This window comes from Hyaena hyaena, unplaced genomic scaffold, assembly GCF_003009895.1.
Source record: "Hyaena hyaena isolate Hyena2069 unplaced genomic scaffold, ASM300989v1 scaffold_102, whole genome shotgun sequence".
NCBI classification, from domain to species: Eukaryota; Metazoa; Chordata; class Mammalia; order Carnivora; family Hyaenidae; genus Hyaena; species Hyaena hyaena.
Window position 1 is genome coordinate 1,018,450 of NW_024080734.1, and position 11,645 is coordinate 1,030,094.

Consider the following 11,645-nt stretch of genomic DNA (forward strand, 5'->3'; position numbering starts at 1 on the left):
AACAAGAATGTCCAATGCAGTGTTTCTTACAACAGCAAAAAAGAGCTGGCAGACACCTAAATGGACAGAAATCAAGGGCTTCATTTATACTAGCTGCAAATCCCATATTATTCTATATCACAACTTATTTAGTCAGTCCCTTCTGAATAAACTTCACATTGTTTATAGTTTTTTGCTATCCTAAAAAATGTTTCAGTGAACAATTCTGTATGGGTTTGATTATCTCTTTGGGTAGATTGCTAGTTGTGGAATTGTTAGCATAAAGTGTGTATTGTATTATTTATTCACTCAGTCAGCAAGTGGGTTTTTTGGTATGTTTTTAAAAACATGTTTATTTATTTATTTTTGAGAGAGGGACAGAATGTGAGTGGAGAAGGGACAGAGAGAGTGACACAGAATCTGAAGCAGGATCGAGGATCTGAACTGTCAGCACAGAGCCCAGCATGGGCGGGGCTTGAACCCACAAACCGCGAGATTATGACCTGAGCCAAAATTGGATGCTTAACCAACTAAGCCACCCAAGCACCCCAGCAAGTGTGTCTTGAGTGCCCACTATGTTCTAGGCAGGAACAGCTCCACACACTGGGGGACCCACTGAGGGACAAAAAGGTTCCCAGCTCCATAGAACTCAGAGAAGGAGAAGGGAGGAAAGAAAACTAGAGGAATCTTATAGACAGCAGTGAATACTGAGGGAGGTGGGCTAAGAATGGCAGAAAGCTAGACAGAGGTCCATCAGTGCGACAGATGAGAGGACATTGAAAGAAACATCCCAGAGCTAGTTCTGGTTACCTCGGACACGTGGCACTGGGAAAAGTGGTGCATTTACTCATTCGCCAGATGTTTGTTGAATGCCTGCTGTATGCCAGGCTATGTTCTAGGCAGTGAGGACCAAGCAGTGAACATAACTGATAAGGTATCTTAAAGTAGAAGAAAATTGGGTGCCTGGGTGGCTCAGTCAGTTAAGCGTCTGATTTTGGCTCAGGTCATGATCTCACAGTTTGTGGGTTCCAGCTCTGCATCGGGCTCTGTGCTGACAGCTCAGAGCCTGGAGCCTGCCTCAGATTCTGTGTCTCCCTCTCTCTCTGCCCCTCCCCCACTTGTTCACTTGTTCTCTCTCTCTCTCTCTTTCTCTCTCTCTCTCTCTCTCAAAAATAAATAAACATATTTTTTTTAAAAAAGCAGAAGAGATGGACAACAAACAAATTTCAAAAAGTAATAAATGCCATGGAAGAGATAAAGGGGATTGAGGAGGGAAGAGGTCTACTTAGACCAGTCAAGGAGAATCTCTGTGAGGAGAGGCTGTTTGCGCTAAAATGTGAATATTGAGAAAGGGATAGTCGTGACCAGGACCAGCAACAGCAAAGCCCTGAGATGAGAATCAGCTTGTTATGTTTGAGGAACAGAGAGGCAGCTGTGACTACAGCCTAGTGAGCTAATTTGAAAATGGCTGGAGTCAGTGTAGCAGTCAGCAATTGTCACTATCGTGCTGTATAACAAACCACCCCAGAACTCAGGAGCATACAACTATCTGGGACTATTCTCTCCAAACTCTATTCTCTTTCCATCATATTCACTACCTCCCTGTGTACAGCCTTCTACTCTGAAAGCTACAGCAGATTCAGATGTGCTGAGTATTTAAGAACTAGTCCTCGATGCAGCGACTCTGAAACTGTAATGAGCATGAGAAACATATATTGAGCTGGTTGAGTATATAACATTCCATACCTCACCCCCAGGCCTGAGGAAGACCTGGAATCTGCATTTAAAAAAATCACTCCCAAGTAATTTTGAGGAAGGAGGTCTATGAACCATACTTCGAGAATTAATGGTGGTAAATTCACCAAAGATTGCTACAGGCAGGCCAGAAAATTTGCCTTGCCTATTTATCTTCAGGGTGAAGCAGAAGCTAGCCTTGACCCCACCAGTGGCCAAGGTCACAAAGCACACCTTGGCATTTTTAGCATGCACTTCCCTTCACTGTTATGCTGTGTGGCTGCCTGAGCCAGGAAAGCCAGGAGTTAATGGCATTTCCTGATTCTGCACCCACTGAGCTCTGCTGGATCCTCTGGCATTTCAAAGAGAAGTCAGAGGTTCTTCAAACAGCCTGGAGAGGTTTCCTGGGATTCTAAGGCTCCTCATCCCCTGCTCAGAGCCGGATTTGGCTCCTAGCTTGGAGGCGGGAAGACCTGCTGGCCAGGACTTAGAGCAGCTCACAAGGAATCAAAGCAAGTATTCTCTGCCTTTCTGTGACAGCCCCGGTACATCTCCTCTGATCCCAGCCTGAGTGGGGAGAAGTGTTCTGAAAGCTCATTACCAGCTCACATACTTTGCCCTGATCCAGCTCTTAAACACCTGAAATGAACAGCCTTAATCAGGAAAGAAAAAAAAAAAAAAAAAAAGAAACTCATGAGTTTCTTGCAAGTTCATAGATAAGCTTTCTGCCAGGCCCGGATTTAACAACCTTCTCTGCTCTAAATTTGATTTTCTGTGTCTTTAAGGAGAGTTGGCCCCTGGTCCCCATACCATTAACTGCTTGGGTGTGCTAACTTCCTCCAGAACCCCCCACCACCATGCACTGGACCATGCCCATGTCAAAATGGCCAGATTGCTCCCAGGGCTCGGTACTTTCTTGGAAACACTGCGATAAAGTTACTTCTTTAGTTTATGTCAACAGAAATACCACCTGTAGAACAATGGGGTGGTAATAGCTAGTATTAACTGAGCACTTCCTGTGTGTATTTTGCATGTGTTACTCAACGCAATCCTTGTATTAACCCCATGAGGCAAGTACTGTTATTATTGTCGGTTCCTGATAACAGTTGAGGTTCTGACAAGTCCTTTATGCAAGGTCACACAGAGTAGAGGTGCACACCCAAGTGTTTTGACCCTAAGACCAAGGATCTCAGCCTCCTCACTACCTACCTTTTCATGTTGCATTGAGCAGACCATGCCCGCATGTCTGTGTTCAAGTTGGATACTGCATAGACAGCCCTGGGTGTATCCAGGGCATGGATTCTCTGAACCACGTCATGTAAGGAATGGTGACAGGGCTTGAGGATGCTTTCGCATGAAGGTAAGGTAGTCTCATGGCAGGGATAATAGGAATAAAGAGGTGCAAGGCATGAAAACCAACTTCAAAGGCCAGAAGAGGAAAAAGGATTAGATGGCCCTGTATGAGCCCAAGAGTTGTAATGTTCAGTGAGGTAAAGTAATCGCAGCAAGTCAGGGAAAGCTTTCAAATACTCAGAAGTGTCCAAAGAAAGGGTTGCGCTAATCGCCCTGTCATGGGAGGCATGCAAGCATACTTAGCAACATCTCAGTGGGCTTGGTATAAAGGGGTCTTAAATGTCAGATACACATGACCCGGATAGTTTTTGAGGCACTCATGATCCTAAATAAATGTGATTCTGTTGTGATTCATGGCTTCCCATCTCAAACACCATTTTATGTTGTCATTCAAACACCCAGCACAGACACCTTCTTAACAAGTCCAGGTGATGTCTCGTTGGCCTAGGATGCACCTTCTAGGGGACCACTACCCCTCTGATCCCCACCAGGTGATCTGTCGTGAATCACAAGTCGTTGGAACTAGATGGGACCACAGACCCAAATGATACTGATGAAGGAACTGAGGCCTGAAGATGGGGACAAACTTGTCGCAGGTCACAAAGCTGGCGAGTAGCTGAGTCGGGCTCGACTCGGGCTCCCAGATCCTGAGCTCACTGCCAGTTCACTTCCCACACCCTGTGGTCTTGTGTCATGTCATAGCATGAAGGATACTTCACAGTCGTCTCAAGCAGAGGTGGCACATAGCATTCATGTCCTTTGCCAGCTTTTAATGAACCCAGCATGGTCTCCTGAAGAGCTGTTTCAGAAGGAATCTGGGGTCACATCTGGGTTCAGTGGAAATTAGATCTGTAAATCATTTGTGATGGCTGCCTTGGGCACAGGTGGAGAAGTGACAACCTGTGTGCCAAGGACTTGGCATCCTTGAGCTGGTCCATCGTGTTGATTTTCTGGATATGCACACTGAGCTCTCTGGAAGTGATATGAATATTGTAGAAGGGATTACGAGGTGGGATAAGGCCTTACCCACTTTATGAAAATGAATCAAGGATCTTTGTGTATGATGATTAAACCTACCTAAGGAATGAAAAAGATGCACAGTAGGCTTAAACCTTGACAATGGAGAGCAGATGACAGGTGACCCAGAGATGGTTTGGATTGACAATTTCTAGTTCACTTTTACCCAGGTGTTTTGCTCTAGGTGGCACATGGCTGGGCGTGCCCTTTACACTTGCTGGGTGGTCATAAGCTGGTACTTCTTCGAGATCTTCTTGCTAGTTTGTAAAATGAGGGCTGAATCCTTCCTCACAAGGTTGCCACAAGAAATTGAGAAAAATGCAAGTTAAGTACTCAGCACAATAAATGCTCAGCATTTGCTCAATGTAACGCTCAGCAATTGCTAAGCATCCTCTTAGTACTTGCTACCCTTATGATATTGCATCTACTCTCTTCTCTGTGTGTCAGCATCTCTCTGTGTTGTTAAAAGGTTTGTAGCAATGGCCACCCCAAAAACAGATTGCCAGCAAACACAGGTCACCAACTTCAGGCTCTTGGTCTGGAGCAGATTTTTGGAGTCCCTTGTTCCCAAAGAGATCCGAGGACCAGCTTTCCAGCTGATGGAGAAGGGGAGAGCCGGGGTGGGAGAAGGGAGAACAGAAAAGTTCTTACCTCCATAGCACCTTTGACCCTCCAGTTCTCCTTGATGGGGACCCTCAGAGTCCACACCGTGGTCCTAAATGTTGGGGAAAGAGCTAGAGACAAAGGACGTGATGTTTATTGCGGGCTTGATGTTGAAAGATTACACATTTCCTTGAATTATAGGGGAGCAATCTACCTCCCAAACTTTTTATTCCCAAATTTATCAAAGTGCATGGCATTTTTTTTTAATGAACGGAATCAAATATACTTGAAAACAGAGCTAGCAGCTAGTCAGATCATAAGTCTTACAGCCCCTGAGAAGTTACCTTCATGATAGAAATGAAGGTTCTCAGAATCTGTGGGTTTTAGCTCTGCAAATGGGGAAGAGAAAATAAGGAAGCTAATACTTACTGAGTGTCAGTACTCAGTACTTAGTGGTACTATGTGTCAGATGGCTTATATAACATTATTCCACTTAATCTTCATAACAATGACACTTATGATACTTCCATTTAACAGTAATAATTAGCAGTGAAATGGCTGAAACTTGCTACACTAATAACTACCAGGTACTTTGTATAGATGTATGTGGTGATAAATTGCGGTCCTCACAATCAGGGGAAAGAGAAATGTAAATTTGTTTTTCTATCGCTGAGTTTCATGTCCATCTTGAGCCCCCAGCCTTTTGGGTAGGAGGACCACAGTCCCTTGCCCTTGCAGGTCCCTCCCAGTTTCTCTGCCAGCCACTTCATGTCAGCGTGAGGCAGGAAGGGTCAGTGGAGGCTGGGGACACCCAGCTTTCTCTCCGTTGTCCTCATCTGCCTCAGCAAATGCAGAGGCCCCCTCATCCCCATCCCATCCTGGGCAGTCCCCACTGCCTCCCCCCGGTCCCACCCGAGACCTCATCAGAGCCACCGGCTCCCTGGGCCACCTCCCAGCAGTCCTGAGGAACCACTCGCCATTCTGGGCCCATGGCCATGCTGGGACATCTTCCTAGATGTCCCCGCTGCCCTCACGCCCTGCTGTACGGAGAGACCCTGGTGCCCACCATGGTTTTTGGTTTTATCCTCCTCTCCAAACTTATTTAGGGGTTCACTTGACTGCCCTCCCTTCTCAGTGACCGCCAATATCTTAGTGCCCTTAGCGCCTTCTTCTCTCCCCTCCTTGCCCTGGCCTAGGCAGAATAGCCTGCCTCTTCCTCTGCTCTTTGAAACATATTTTCTGGGGCACAAGCTGATCATGGAGGGCTTAGGCTCTTGAGTCTCCATGAACTGAAAATCTTCTCTTGGCTTTCCCATTGCATCTCCCCACCGCTGAGGCAATGAATGCTGCTGAGCAAATGGGAGAGAGGTAGCCAGAAAACCCTGAAATACCACCCTGCAGTGTGCATGAGCTCCAAGCCTCGAGTAGCCCTGTGAGGTCCAAATACTTGGCCTTAATTAAAAGTGTGGGTAAGGATCCTCAGAAGGGATGGTGGCTTGCCTGAGGTCATGCCCGCTAAGTGGTAGCATGGGGCTGAGCCTGGCTCCCCATCGGTCTGACTGCACTCCCTAAAGATGGAATATGGATTTTTTTTTTCCAACTCAGTTGATGAGTTGAGGCTGGCGGAGGCATTGTTTTGAGAATTCTGAGGCTGAATCTGAACTTGGTGAGTTCAAAGGTGCCAAGACCCATTAGGAATGTCTGCCATGGCCGTTGGACTGGCCACGGGCCGCCCCTGGGCCACCAGTGCAGTGCTCCTGAGACTCTGTGCTGCTTAGAAATTCTCATGCTTACCTGTTGGCTAGATAAATTAATGGATGCATGGACAGCTTCATTAATGCCAGGTTTAGAGAAGGGGATTGAGGTAGGAAGTGGGACAGGCTGCTCCTGGTCTTCAGAGGCCAGCCTGGGTGGTCAGAGTAAGAACAGCAATGGAGACTGGGACCTGAGCAAAGCTTGGAATGTCGATCTCAGAGCCTGTGAGTCGCGAAAGGTTTGGACCCAGGGGAGAAATGTAAGAAAAGAAAACCCCCACTGAACACCAGGATCTGGTAGCAAGGAGTTGAGGGGGACTGAAAGAGCAGCTTGGAGAGCATTGTAATCAGCGTGAGGTGTGGGGGAGGTGACCAGCCCACGGGAGAGGAAGGTCACAGTGACAAGGACTAGACGATGTGGAAGGACAGCTCATGGGACCCAGTGGCTGGCAGAGGGCTCTTTTCCCCGGTGACTCACATGCTCCTTCCTTCTAGCTGAATTTCAGTTTTATTTTCAGCTCCAATCAGTGGTAATAGAGGACTCCAGGTGCTTTCTTTCCCTTGCTCCACATTCCCCTGTGCAGTGTCCCAGAGTCTAAGACTCCTCCATTCTCCCAAAGACAAGGAACTAGCAGTCCAGAATGGAGAGGGGCCTGTGGGGCCATGGCCGGCATCACGGTGGCCCCCATTTATGAGTGCTCTCAGTGTCCAGCCAGGGGTCACCCTGGACAGACAGTATTCTCTTTCACTCCTAGCAGCCCTAAGAGGTAGGAATCTCTGCATTTTATGGGTGAGAAAACTGAGATTCAGAAAGGCAAAAGTCACACGGCTAAGAAGTGGCAAATGCAGAAACAGAAATCATTTTTAAAAATAAAATTTAAGGGGTGCCTGGGTGGCTCAGTCAGTTAAGCATTGACTCTTGATTTCAGCTCAGGTCAGGATCTCACAGTTCATGAGTTCGAGCCCCGCATCAGGCTCTGTGTTGACAGTGCTGCGCCTGCTTGGGATTCTCTCTGTCTCTCTCCCTCTCTGTCTGCCCCTCTTCCACCCATGCTTTCTCTCTCTCTTTCTCAAAATAAATATATAAACTTTATTTTTTAATGTTTTTAATGTTTTATTTATTTTTGAGAGAGAGAGAGAGAGAGACCATGAGCAGGGGATGGTCAGAGAGAGAGAGGGAGACACAGAATCTGAAGCAGTCTCCAGGCTCTGAGCTGGCTGTCAGCACAGAGCCCAACGCAGGGCTCGAACCCACGAACTGTGAGATCATGACCTGAGCCGAAGTTGGACGCTTGACTGACTGAGCCACCCAGATGCCCCTATAAACTTTAAAAAAATAAAAGTAAAATCTAAAAAAGTAATAAATAAATTCTAAGTTCAAATCTTACTCTCTTAACCATATGCCTCTGACTTCATTAAGTGATAAAATGTTCACTAGTGGAAGTGAATTTAGAGAGTTTCTAATCCAACAGCTCCCTCACTTTCCAGAGGGAAAATCTGAGGCCAAGAAGGGACATGTTTTGTCCAAGGTCACCAGTAACTTAGAGGATGAGCTGGGCCTTGAAAGCATGAATCCACAGGACTTCCTGTGGGCTTTCTCCTGCATGGTCCACCATTTTACCCCCTGTGGGGTGACATCCTGATACCCAGCTTCTCCACAAGGCCTTAACAAGGACTGATTTCACGACATCTCCCCAGCCGCTCGGCCCTGTGACTCCCCATCCCCCTTGCGTAAAGATGTTCAGCTGCACCTGCAAGTGCCTGCCCATTTCCAGACCCACACTACCTGTGGGAGCATATTGGCTCCCACGTCTCATCCCGGTGGCTGCATTATTACCAGAGCAATCAGTGCACCCGGTGGCATCTGGAGCTCGGCTCATAATGGCATAGTGAACGGAGAAAATTAGAGCTGAATGCATTCATGGGGAAAATTCCCCCCACATTACATGGGGCTATTCTCTGGGTGGCTCATAGCAGATGTTCACATGGAGCCCACTTGCAGGGCCACCTTCACACCTCTCTGGGGCAGAGCTGTCTCCCACTCTGGTCACACTTCAGAGAGCTCTCCATCCCTACACCCTGGCCCTCCTGAATCCTGCCTGGGAGGAGCTGGTGTGTCTGCATGCCTCCTATGGCACCTCACAAGTACACAGCCTTGACCCCGCAGGTAGGGAAGCTGGAAAATGTAGTGGTTGATTGCACAGGCTTTGATGTTGAATGAATATGCTTTCAAGTTCCAGCTTTCTCCCTCATGCCGGGCAGGCTGGCCAACCTCCCTGAGTCTCAGTGCCCTCATGTGTAAAATGGGAATAATTAATACATATGCCATGGGGTGACCACAAGAATGAAAGCTGATCATGTATCAAGGTGTTTGAATCAGTCCCTGGTATATCGTAGCTGCCCGGCAAACAGTGTCAGCACTGGCAACAACAACAACAACAACAGTAATAATAGTAATAAAGTTTACTTCTCTGTGACCTTCACAGTACCATGCATATGTTAGGTGCTGTAGTAAGATGGAGCGATTAAAATAGTGATGATACTTATACTAATGATGGTGGGGGGGAGGAGACCAGGTGGAGATTTAAACATCCTAATGGACCTTAGAAATCACAGGGCAGTCGTTTGTCACAAGAGAAATTGAGTGAACTTTGGAACCAGACAGTTAAGACAGTTGTGCTTTAATTTATTATCAGTCTATGTGACCAGGAGAAGTTACTTCATCGCTTCTAGTCTGGGCCTCTGTCCCTCATTTTCTATAAGGCTGTTGGCAGGAGTAAATGAAGCCATGCTCGTAAAGTGCTTAGCACAGTTCCTGGCCTAGCACACATTCAATTTATAGCAGGCGTTGCTGTTATTCTCGCCAGTACATTTCTGGACTCCCCACCCACGGACTAGCTCTCCCCTTGAGAGCGGGGTAGTGTACTGCTTTGTATGTGGGCCTTAAGGGACAGACGAGCTACCGGTTTATCACTGCAAGTAGAGGTAAATGTTCTGAAGAAAGCCAACAACTTTCATGATACAGAACAATGTGGTGTGGGTGAGGGATATTCATTTCTTATCACTGCTGTAGCAAAGTAGCATAGATTTAGTAGCTAAAACAACACCAATGTATTAGTTTATAGTTCCAGAGGTCAGAAATCAGCAGTAGGTCCTTAGGGGCTAAAATCAAGGGGTTGTACAGCTGTGTTCCTTGGAAAGAATGTGTCCCCTTCCCTTTTCCAGCTTCTGGATGCCACCTGCACACCTTGTCTTGTGGCTCCTTCCTCCACCTTCAAGCTCTGCTTCTGTCTTCACACCACCTCTCTCGCCTCTCATCCACTAGCCTCCATCCAATAAGGACCCTTGCAATTACAGTGGGCCCACCTGGATGATTCCAGATAATTTCTCCATCTCAGATGTCCTTGATTTAGTTACATTTGCAAAGTCCCTTTTACCATGTGAAGTAACATGTGTATAGGCTCCAGGGATTAGGGCATGGGCATCCTTCGGGGGCCATTATTCAACCTCACAGGGGCTATCTACTTTAGGCAGGCCCTGTGCTTGCCATCACTAGGCTCAGTGCTTGGTATAGCAGAGGCCATGAATGAATGAATGAATGAATGAATGAATGAATGAACGAACGAACAGCAGAGAAAGAGAGGGAAAGTGACACAGCTAGAGGATGGCAGATCCGGTGAGACTTGACACCAGCTACCTGGAGGCCGAGCTAGCACTCTTCTTTCTGTCCCGCACATTTAATAAACCCACTCCTGGGGCTGCCCAGCATTATCCTCAAAGGAACTTCTATTTCCCTGCTGGATTATATGCATGATTTTGCAGTCTTGCATGATTTTAAAAAGCAAGCATCAGCTTCTGGCTGTGCTTGTCACTCCTTGGTGCCTGTGGGCATGCCCTGTCATTTAACAAGGTGGAGTCAGGGGAAAGGCAGGACCCAGGGAGAGCTCCCAGCTTCCTCCCCAAATCCTTTAGCTCCCTGGACTGCGGCTGCTCTGCACAGCTCCCCTGGGGAAGGAAGTACAAGACCCCACCAAGGGAACCTGGTACCTTTACAGAGCAGATTGTTCCCTGTTCACATGTCTAGGCTGTTTCCTGTGACTCAGTCTGACTGCAAATGGCCACAGGTTGAACGCCAAGTTCAGCCCAAGGGGAGAAGGGGTGTACTGTGCAGAGGCTCAGCATCCAGGCTTGGGAGTCTGACCAGGGTTCTTCATGCTCCTCTGCTTCTTGCTGATGGCTTTGGGCATGTGGCTTCTCCTCTGACCCTGTTTCCTCATCTGATAAAATGGGTATAATAATGGTGTTTACCTAGGGGTGCTTTGGTGGCTTAGTCAGTTAAGCATCTGACTTTGGCTCAGGTCATGATCTCATGGTTCGTGGGTTCAAGCCCTGCATCAGGCTCTGGGCTGACGGCTCAGAGCCTGGAGCCTCCTTCTGTATCTTTGTCTCTCTGCACCTCCCCTGCTCTCTCTCTCTCTCTGTCTTTCTCTCTCTCTTAAAAGTAAACATTAAAATAATAATGGTGTTTACCTTTTCAATAAAATGAGATAATACTTTCATGTTAGCGTTAGCACGATTCCTAACACCTGAAAAGTACCAATAAGCACTATTTGTTATTGCTCAATTTAATCAGGTATTCAGAGTCTCAAATTAATTAATTCACGTATTTATTGAGCACCTACTCTGTATCAGGCCCTGTTTGGTGCTAGGGCTACAGCAGAGAATCAAATGACATCTCTGTCCTCACGGAGCTGACATACTGGTGTGGGAGAGATACCCAATACAGAAATAAACATGTCAGTTCAGAGATACAAGTACCCTGAAGGAAAATTAGGCAGGCTAAGGGGTACAGAGGGCCTGGGGGTGTGCTTATTTTATTTTATTTTATTTTATTTTATTTTATTTTTTTTACAAATAGCTTATTGTCAAATTAGTTTCCACATAACACTCAGTGCTCATCCCCAAAGTGCCCTCCTCCATGCCCATCCCCCCTCCCCCCACATCCATCAGTCCTCAGTTTTTGTCAGCATTCAAGAGTCTCTCATGGTTTGCCTCTCTCCTTTTCCCCCACCATTTCCGCCCTTCTTCTCCCCCTTGTTCCTCCGTCAAGTTCCTCCTAATCCTCCTATACGTGCAAACATATGATATTTGTCCTTCTCTGCCTGACTTATTTCGCTCAGCATAACACCCTCAAGGTCCATCCAT

The 11,645-nt window shown here is 47.0% G+C and overlaps 1 protein-coding gene across 1 annotated transcript in view; it reads left to right on the plus strand.

The window, feature by feature from the left end:
* The window catches only part of KCNIP1 (potassium voltage-gated channel interacting protein 1), a 220,294-nt gene that overhangs the window by 73,289 nt on the left and 135,360 nt on the right, over positions 1-11,645 (plus strand). The window lies entirely within an intron of this gene.